The sequence below is a fragment of the Microtus oregoni genome, unplaced genomic scaffold (genome assembly GCF_018167655.1).
Source record: "Microtus oregoni isolate MIOR12 unplaced genomic scaffold, Mior012 000044F_ref0000062, whole genome shotgun sequence".
Lineage (NCBI taxonomy): Eukaryota > Metazoa > Chordata > Mammalia > Rodentia > Cricetidae > Microtus > Microtus oregoni.
In genome coordinates, this window is record NW_024543218.1 from 4003678 (window position 1) to 4014592 (window position 10915).

Consider the following 10915-nt stretch of genomic DNA (forward strand, 5'->3'; position numbering starts at 1 on the left):
ATGTGTGAAGTTGTTATGAGCAGTTAAGAGTGCCTGACAGACTTATTTTTCCCAAATCTCCTTATCATGACTTGTTTACATTAATGTAACTTAACAGAACCTGTTATCATTTTTAAGCAGTCACTAGACATAAACGGAATGCTCTCATTGAAAATGGGCAACTGTGTTTAGCAATAATTAAGTACTTCTCTTTACATCTCCCTGCCAATTCAAACGTCAGTCAAGTTAAATAACTTACTTGGAAGAAAACAAACAATGACACTAATTTGTTTAAGATTATTCCTTTACACTGTGTGAACATGTGTCACTGTCATTGGTTTAATACAGAGCTGAATGGCTGATAGCTAGGCAGGAAGAGGTTAGGTGGGACTTCTGGGAACAGAGTGGTCTTGGGAAAAAGAAAGGCAAGGTCGCTAGTCCTACATGGAGGAAACAGGATAGTCAGTACAGCATAAAGATAACCAAGCCACGTAAAAGAATGTAGATTTAAATATCTGGGTTAATTTAAGTTATAACTGGCTAGGAACGAGCATAAGCTAGGGCTGAGCTTTCATAATTAACAATTCTCTGTGTCATTATTTGTGAGTTGGTGGCACAAAGAAAAAGTCTCCTCCATAATTTACATTAAGTCTGCCAAGCCAAAAAGTTAAAAATAAAAAGTAAAAAAATCTGGTTGCTGCATGAGTTTTAGTGAGGTATTTGTTGATGGGTCTGTAATAAGTAGACACTGCCAGCTGCATATCCCACATTAAAAAAAAAAAAAAACACTTCATAAGTATCACTGTCTTGGGTTCATGGCACTGTCTTGGGCTCATGAAAACTTTGAGGAGCTAAAATAAAACTTCCATTCTAAACTAGAGCTGGCACAGTAACAAAATAAAAGCTGTCACTCTTCATGTGAAAACTCACTAAGCATGGGCAGTGATGAATTGCTGAAGTTATTTATAACGGATCTGTAATGCATGTATTCTCTGTGGCATAATAATGTTATAGAGTCTGGCTGGTGTTCCCACCAGAAAACGATGCTCTAGCTTATGAGGGGGGGACAAAGATATAATCTCAGCTACAACTTAAGGCATGAAAGGAAGCCAAAAAGAGACTTCTAAAGGAGTGAAGGAAGCTGTCAACATAAGAATTTAATACATGGCCGAAGTTAGCAAACAAAAATTCCATTTAGACCTTTAGATGGGAAATTATTTCAAGATAGTGAAGAATTTGTATAGTGATATTATTTATAGAAACAAACTACATGGAAGACAGTAAAAAAAATTAATAATAATAATAATAATAATGAGCCAGTAGAAAAGAACTACTGCTTCCTCCAAATGTAGCTTGACCACTTGATAAATCTCTAACAATAGGAAATCACCATCCAAAAACTGGTAACCTCGCAAGCACCTCTTTGTGTAGCATGATCTAAAACATGGAGGTGATGAGGCCTGTACAATCTATTTCTACTAACTCATCTAAGAATAAATAATACATTTTAGCCACCAAAGCAACATTGAGTATTAGCAATATGAGTCAGAGACTCAATTTGAATACAAGCCTATGTGCACATACGTAAGTATTTTATGTATGCACAATTACACATGATGGGAGCTTGACTATAAACAGACTATACATATATGTGTGTGTATGTATATATATACGTACAGATATACACAAATATATATATATATACACATATATATTAATTATGTAGGCCTAAACCTACATGAAGGATAGCATGAGAAAATAAATCATTTCTTGCTTGCTTCTTTGTTCTTTCAATAAATTAAATTTAGAGAGGAAAAAAAATGATTGGGAAAACATGCTAACAACTGTCTCTGTTAACCTGAGCTAGACATTTATAAAGAATCCTTGAATCATTTTCCATGGTAAATCCACAAACAACAGTATCTGTGTAGTGATGATGGAGCAGGCCTGCTTTTGGTCCCGCCCGGCTCCCGCATGGTTAGCTTTACACCCAAAATAACAACACACAAATTGTATTCATTTAAACACTGCTTGGCCCATTAGCTCTAGCCTCTTCTTGGCTAACTCTCACATCTTGCTTAACCCATTTCTAATAATCTATGTAGCACCACGAGGTGGTGGCTTACCGGGAAAGATTCTAGCCTACATCCGTTTCGGGTCAAAGAATCATGGTGTCTGCCTCATTGCCTTCTTGCCAGCATTCTGTTCTGTATACTCTACCCACCTAATTTTCTGCCCTATTAAAAGGCCAAGGCAGTCCTTTATTAATCAATGAAAGTAAGATATAGACAGATGACCCTCCTATATCATATCTGCTACAAAACGCTTCTTCCATTAAAAAGAAAAGTGTAAAAGTCAAGACTGTGGCAGATGTCTCTAATTCCATTACTAGAAAGCAGAAAGCAAAGGCAAGAAGACTAAGAACCTGAAGCTAGCTTGGGCTACAGACTAGTTCAAGGCCAGTCTGGTTACACTGTAAAACCATAGATACAAAGACAAAAAATGTTCAAGTGAAAATTTTTGTTTTTACCAAATTCAAATGTATGGTTTAAAATAGAAAAGGATAAGACTCTCCTTTCCTGCCACTGTTTCATTCCTAAGGAATAAAGGTCTAGATTCAAATCCTAGTTCTGCTAAATCATGCGCATACACCTGTAGTAAGTCAAGTATCAGTTGCTCCAGCTATAATGACTATGTCCTCCATGATTTTCCTGTGTATTTGGAAACATATTAAAAACATTCATATTAAATATGGTAATCCATGTTAAATATTAGTATCCCAACAACCTGTTATAGAACAAGCTTTTGTCATCACTCAACATCCAACACTAGGAATGGATAGAAAAAAGAAAAGGACAAAATAAAAAGGAAAATTAGAAAACCCAGAGTCACACCAAGCCCCCGTCTTATTTTCTGAAGCTCCACTCCATCCTGTAGGGCTAGAGTACGAGGCATCAAAAGTAGAACAGTAGGTATCAAAAAGCTTACTAAGCAGGTGGGAGAGACTACGGATAATTCTTTACTCAAGGTTCACTAGAATTCTTAGTGATTCTTAACAAGAGTAGGGGCTGCAAAGGTACAAAGAAGTGACAGGCTAGACAATAGGTTTATCTACTCATACTTAATATTTATAAATAAGCATTTTATTAATTCAAAGAGTACATATTTAAAAACAAAAAAAATGAAAAACACTATTACAACTGTTTTTTTACAGTTTTACGGGATAATTCTAATGGGCTACATAGAAATCTAACCAGAAAGGTTACACTACAGGAAAAGGCATTCTGGAGAAACATTCCAATTTCATAAAACTAATAAATTGAGAACACATCCTACTTGCAATTTTAGGTTTATTTTTCCCTAGTAAGTCTTGAAAGGTGAAGATTTCGAATACCCATGCTTGTTGTGTTCCAAATATTAATTATTAATTTAAGGAAAAATAAATACCCTTATCAAGGAGTGTTTGTCAATTAAGATGGCTCATTGGGTAAAGATGTTTGCCATGTAAACCTAGTTACCTAAGTTCAATTCCTGAAACCCCTTTAAAGGTGAGAGGAAAGAACCCACTCCTTAAGGTGTCCTCTGACCTCCAGACACATGCTGTGGCAGGCAGGCTTCCTCCCATCATGAATTCACATAAACACAATAACCAAATTTTAAAAATTAAATCTGAATTATAATGATAGTAGATATTTTCCTGTTACAGTGTGGCAATGTCCTCATCCAAATAACTATGAATTATTTGATAACTTAACTGCTTCAAAGGTCAGTTAAGAAATCAATTTCCACTGGGTGGTGGTGGCACAGGCCTTTAATCCCAGCATCACGGAGGCAGAGGCAAGCAAGATTTCTGAATTCAAGGTCAGCCTGGTCTACAGTGTGAGCTCCAGGACAGCCAGGGCTTCACTGGGAAACCCTGTCTCAAAAAAACAAAAACCAACCAAACAAAAAAGTTTCAGAAGTATCACACACTTAATACCACTATCTTAGTTAGGGTTTCTATTTCTGTAAAGAGACATCATGACCACAGCAACTCTTATAAAGGACACCATTTTATTGGGGATGGCTTACAAGATCAGTGGTTTAGTCCATTATCATCATGCAGGCAAACACGGTTACTGGAGAAGCTGAGAGTTCCTCAGGCAGCAAGACTTGATCCACTGACCACGCCTGAGCCTCTGAGACCTCAAAGCCTGTCCCCAGTGACATACTTTCTCCAACAAAGACACACCTAGTCCAGCAGAGCCAAACTAAAATCAGGAACCATCTGGCTCGACAACCTTTTACCTAAGAAGTTTACTAAATTGACGAAGCTATGGAATTGGTCACTATTATAAATGGAATCCTGTACACTAATTAAAAAGAAGCATGTCTTTATAAAAGTTGATGTATTTTTATTCTTTCCTCATTATACCGCATTTCCTTCTCTGCTCCTTTCCATAGGCCTGACTGCCATTACTTTAAGGTATCCTTATCTGTAAAAGAGATGAGAACAAAGGTTAGACTTCAATAAGTCTGCCACAGAACAATCCTAAGTATTAACTTATATATGTGAGCCATCAACCCTATCTCACTCCAACTGCTCTTGAATGTTAAGGAACTGAAAATTATTTAAAACACAAAGAGGGGAGGGGAAGACAGACAGACTACTGAAACAACTTAAGCCTCTAGATATACATTGGAAGTTTCAGTGGTCAGCACTTTCCTTCCTGCACTTCCTAAACCCTGCCAAAACCACAGCATAATGTGTCCCAAGTACTATAAATTCCTTCAAACACATCACAGCAAATGAGTATATCTCTTTTCTTTCATCCTAGGGAGAGATAAACCTAAATTACAATATTGTCAATTTTAGTGTATAATAAATTATCAAATGTACTTCAGATTTTAACGAAAACGGGATTCTTTTTATAACTCAAGAATAATCTATATTCATTAAAACTGTAAAAAATAGGTCTCGAGAGGTGGTTCTTCCATTAAAGGCTAGGCTCACAACCAAAATGCCAAAACTTTAAAAAGTATTTCTTTAAAATAAACGTTCCTAAAGACTAGTTTAACTTCAACTGATTTTTAGTTTATAAAGAAAACCTTTAAAATTCTCATTTGAAAGATTATTTTAAATTATTTTATATAATGTAGAACAAAACTTTGAGAGCAAAAGAAAGCTGATATTATTTAAATTTAATCTATAAAAAAGCACTAAGCTGATTTTATTAATTTTGGTAAGGATATACAAAAAATATTTATTATGAGCACACACCTTTAATTCCAGTACTCGGGAGGCAGAGGTAGGTACATCTCTGTGAGTTCAAGGGCAGCCTGGTCTACAAGAGCTATTTCCAGGACAGGCTACAAAGCTACACAGAGAAATCTTGTCTTGAAAAACCAAAACAGAAAAAAAGAAAAAAGAAAAAGTCCACAGTTATAGTCATATGGTTATACTGCAAACCACATCTTTGATACAATTCAAAGATTATTTCTTAGGCTGGTAAAATGTCTGATTAGTGAATAAAACTGAACAGTGAGTTCAATCTCAGAACCCAAATGATAGAAGAGAATGGTCTCCTGCAGGTTATCCTCTCTCCCTCCCCCTCTCTCCCTCTCCCTCTCCCTCTCTCTCTCTCTCTCTCATACACACACACACACACACACACACACACACACACCTAAATAAACAAATAAATGTAAAAGTTTTAAAAATTCTTTACTGTGGACTACTATAGAAACAGCCCCTTGCTACAGAAACATTTTGTCAACAACAACAACCACAGAAAGAAATACTACAATTTTAGAAGAAATATCTTTGTCATATGAGCTTTTTACCAGTCTCTTGTTAAATGACCTTATGACAACATACACTTAAGCATGCTCAGTCTTCTATATATTTCTTCCTTAAAGTTTGAATTCTAATCCCCACCTCAAATTAGCCAAACCCTGAACTACCCAGTATTATCAGGATTAGTAAAAGGAATTGATTGTCCCTGCATTTTCAGTAGATAGCTGTATAAGATGCTACGAATATCATTTCAGAGGCAACAAAATTTGCCAATGGCATCTTCCAGTCTAAAATTTTCCATACATAGCTGATAGTGTATTTGCATGCTGATATTTTTCTTTTACTTTTGAGATAAGGTACTACTAAATGGTCTAGGCTGACCTTAAATTCCCAATCCTCCCATCTCAGCCTTCTCCCCAATAGATGGTGGGAATCAGACTACCATGTATCGCTAGTACTTGTACTTGTTGAGGCTTATGTTCTGAAATACCAACAATAATAAATAAGAATTTTGGATTTTTACTTCCAAATTTCAGACAGCAGGGGACAAGCTATGGGTAGCTGGTTCTAGAACTAACTCCTCTTGAGGGTCTTCCACTTTTTATTAGAAAAGAAAAATGTAGATTGGTACATCAGAAATCCAGTCATTCCCCCAAATAGTAACAGTAGTTAAAGTAGAGTGGAATATGTTAAATGTTTCTCGAAACCCAAGAAGAGACACCAAAGGGTGCTGCTAGGCAAGGAGATGAGACACTGAGGTCTCATCATTGTAATTCAGGCCTTCAGTACATGATGCTATACTTTGTAATCACAGGACTTTCCACCTTTCTTGGAGTATACTTCCAAATCTAAAGGGTAAATCTCAACTCAGATCAAGATATGCTGCCATCAAGTTGGCTGGTTCCAAGACAATAGTAGTGAGTGCTACGGCAGCCAAGAATTCCTTGGCACAGACTTGCTCAAATGACACTGGCAGCAGCACTGGCTCTTCTTTTTCTATCTCGACTGTTACTATAGCTCCTTTTGCTAAATCCGCCTCTGAGTTTAGACAGGAGCTAGATGGCTCATAATCACCCAGCAGCTGCAGCTGAGCAATACTCAGCTAATTGTGGCACTGGAGCAGCTGAGAAAAGAAAAAAGAAAATATATACCCTACCACAGCCACACAAACGGCTGTACACAGTACTTGTTAAGACACCAAGATACCTTAATAGGAATCAAGTATTTCCTTTAAGAAGCAGCAACTGGATCTTGCTAGAGGACTTGTATTTATATTATAAACCAGTTTAAATGTGAAACAAAGGTGACCTAGTCATGTAGCCCTCAGAACAATAGAAGATCTTACTAAAACTTCCTGTAAATATTCACACGGGGCCAGAGTAACAAACATCACCTTTACAACAAGGCAAAGTTCCTGTGACATAAGAACTTGGCACAGATGCAATCTCTTTGTCAGTGCTCCATTACAATAATGTTAAGCAACAAAATCAACAGCTAAAACAGCACACGACTACACAGAACAAATAAAGCAGCGTCTAGCAACTACACTGTCTCTGAAACGCAACCAAACGGTCACTATTTTCGTCTGCAACAAAAGTGTATTATTTCTTCAGACTCTACCCACTTCATTAAGTGTCAATAAGGAAAAAATTACTACATAACAAGAATCTCATGGGAATATCAAAACTAACCGACGAACTTTTTAGTTAAATCATTACTGCTCTGGAGAAAAAACAGAATGAAAGTCAAGACTTGCTGAATCACTTTTGTTATGGTACCTGATTTTCTCAAAAGTAGGTACTTGATAACAGAACAACATCCATTCATTCAATAAACATTTTGATTACTTACTATTACTTACATTTAAAAATAGTAAAGTATATTGCCTTCTCTCAAAATATCAATATAACAACAAAAACTAAGAGTATTTCTATGAAAAATACTTTTTTTCAAAATTATCTCATTATTGTACATCTGGAAATGTGTGGTATTTTCAAGGCAGTTATAGATACAGGCTAGTACATGACAGTTATGATGCAGAAAGCCTAAACCTGTTAGCAAAGGAGAGCCCAGGGAGTCACCAATGATTAAATTTTTTAACAAAAAGGGGAAAGATTGAAGGATGTGACAAGAAACCAGGTTATCCTCCCAAATTATTAGTTTAATCCAAACACCATCTATACTGCATTACACTAGGCATCTTAAAAATGTTCACGTAAAATATAAAACCTACGTACAGAAAAACACACAACTATATGACTTGATGAATTAAGATAAACACATCCACGACCCCAAGGTTAAAAGAACTTTCCTAACCAAGCGGTGGTGGCGCACATGGTGGCGCACATCTTTAACTCCAACACTGGGAAGGCAGAGGCAGGTGGATTACTGTGAGTACCAGGCTAACCTGGTCTACAGGGCAGTTTCTGAACAGCCATCACTGTTACAAAGAGAAACCCTGTGGAGAAGAGGGGGAATTTTTTCCTACTACTACAGAAGTAGGGATGCTTATCACAGCTGCCTCCCTCCCTCTCGAGAGTCTTTGTTTTTATGCAAATTACTTCCTTGTAGTTCTTTTTAAATACTAGTTTTATCACTTAAGTTTACATTTCTAGACCATTTCTAGATGTCAGAGCCTTTTTTTAAAAAATCTGTTTATGCCTCTTTCCTAAATCATGGCAACAGGAGCTAAATGTATTTTTTTTAATTTACCCATAATAAGCTATTTACCACTAGTACTATGCAATTTTAGAACTACAAATAAATAAAGACTAGTAATAATTCATTTGTGCTGGGTCACTAATCTTCTTTCAGCACTTATAAACACAAAAATAAAATTTATTTGCATAGACAATGATTTTCTGGAGTTTCCTCAACTAAAAACAAACTTTTGACTATATATTAATATTATCCTTTGACCATAAGACAAAAGTCTATACCTCTCCCAGGAAGACAGGTCAGGGCTGTAATTTCACTTTCAGTTAACAGAAAGGAGTCAATTTTGTGGTTTGTGAAGTCAGCAAAAACAGGCTGCAAAATTAAAGCTATGTTAACATTACCATGGTTATGGCAAAGTATATATTTTAAGAGCCCTTCTAGCTTTTATGCTAGAGACATGAATACAAACTGTCTTGTTTTAATCAAAGGCAATAGTTTCGGTTTTTTTCAAATTTAGGACCCTCTGAAATGTTAACCAGTATCTAAATTCTTCACTGTGGTTTAGCTGGTACTCAAAAAATAAGATATAGCTAAATGTTGACATGGCTAGAAGAAAGGAAATATTCCTCTGGTGTACAACTTTCATGCAGTTTGTGTTCTCTCATATGTGATGCATACAAGAACTTCGGCTTTTAATTTAACATCCTCTTACCTGTCCACTCAAAATGTTTTCTGTCCACAGTCACTGGACTTCTTAATAGAGTTGAACAAGTATTTCACATTAAGTTCATATGACAAATGCACATTTTGTAACATTTTAAATTTAGAAATTAAACAGAATTTTAATATACACTTTCAATTGTCAAGATACTTTTGGTACAGTAATCTTACAGTATAATGCACAAAATATACTACAACATGGTGTCCTGGGAAATCACCTATATGAAAACACAGCTGTGGGACACACATACATGACAAACGACAGAGCTGCAAAGTTGTGGGTGTACTGCAGACTTTTCATTTATTTATTTTATTATAACTGTCATTAACCATTTCACGACTGTTTCGATCACTTATGTAAAAAAAAAAAAAAAGCCCACACTATGCCCCGTTCACTACAGAAGTCCCTATTCCAGAAACGATATTCCCACTTTCTTAAAGCAGCTCTTCCGCGTGTCCAATAAAGCAAATGCTGGAAATAATTACCAAAAAGAAAAACAGACTCTCAGACAAAATTTTCATTAACACGGAATAAAGAGCCGAACCCAACACGAGGCAGAGTGTCAGGGCACCTTTAAAAGAGGCCTCTGAATATAATAATTCCCATCACCTTCAACCCCAAACAAAGGAAAACTTTATAAACTCGTCGCGGTTTTCAATCAAACCTTGCACAGACGGATGCTCACCAACTCTCACCCCTACCCCACCCCAGCCCCACGTCCCAGTCCTCTCTCCGGAAAGTTGCTGCGGGCGTCAGGCGACACAGACCTCTAGCCGCTAGGACAAGAAGGGGCCACTCCCCTGCCTCCCGCTCGTCCTCACTCGCGAGTGACCCGAAGCCCTTTAGAACGCAGGGTGCAACAGCGGCCCCGACGTCGACTAGACTACCAGTCGGACTCTCGCAGGATCGGGAAGGACTAGACGGGAAGGGGGACCGAGGCTGGGGGCCAGCAGGTAGCGCGCCCGGGAGACACGCCCGCCAGCCCGCCCGCCGGACCGCAGGAGGGAGAAGTTTCTCCACAACTTCCCGACTCCTGGCCCCGCCGGCAGACAGCGGCAGGAACGGCGGCGCCTCGAGAAGCCGGGGAGCGGGAGGACGGACGCCGGGGCCTAGCGCTGCCCGGCCGGGGTCAGCAGCTTCCGTCGCGAGAGCCCGCCGCGAGCCTACCTGCCGTCTGGCCGCACTCGCACGGGTCGCTGGGGGAGACGGTGGCCGGCCGAGGCGCACTCCCGCGCGGCCCTCTCTCCGTGCTCCGTCTCCTAATCGCGGGGCGCCGGGAGGCAGCGACGACGGCACAGCCGGCCCGGGACGCGTTACTTGAGGAGGAGGGAATTCCCGGGCGCCCGCACCCCACGGCCTCCCTCTCTCCTCCTCCTCCTCCTCCTCCTCCTCCTCCTCCTCTAGCCGCCGGCCCCGCCCCTCCGTTCCCGACGGGGGCGGCAGCGCGGGGCGGGGGCTGCGGCTACCTGCGCGCGCCCGCTCACCGGAACTCGCGCCTGGCCGCGCTGCCTGCTTCGAGCGCCTTCCGGCGCCGGATCTCTGTGCGGGGTTCGCGCTTGGCCAGGAGGCCAGGCCGTGTCACGCCTGCCGGCCCAACATGGCGGCGGGGGCCAGGCGGGCTCCTGAGGGGGCGTGAAGAGAAAGCTGCACAGGCCTGCGGCGCCCTGCCCTCCCGCGCGCCAACTACCGCGACGGGCACAACGGAGCTCGGCCCGGTTCTCCGTTGCGCCGAGGGGCGTGGGGCTTTGTTTTATGGGGTGGCCGGGGTTGAGGTTCTTTGA

The 10915-nt window shown here is 39.8% G+C and overlaps 1 protein-coding gene across 1 annotated transcript in view; it reads right to left on the reverse strand.

The window, feature by feature from the left end:
• LOC121434740 (tyrosine-protein kinase Yes) overlaps window positions 1-10489 on the reverse strand; it is a 70983-nt gene extending 60494 nt beyond the window's left edge. Inside the window, exon 1 of the mRNA XM_041633680.1 lies at window positions 10302-10489. The gene's annotated coding sequence lies outside the window, so the exon portion shown is untranslated. The remainder of the gene's footprint in view (window positions 1-10301) is intronic.
• Window positions 10490-10915: the final 426 nt, after the last annotated feature.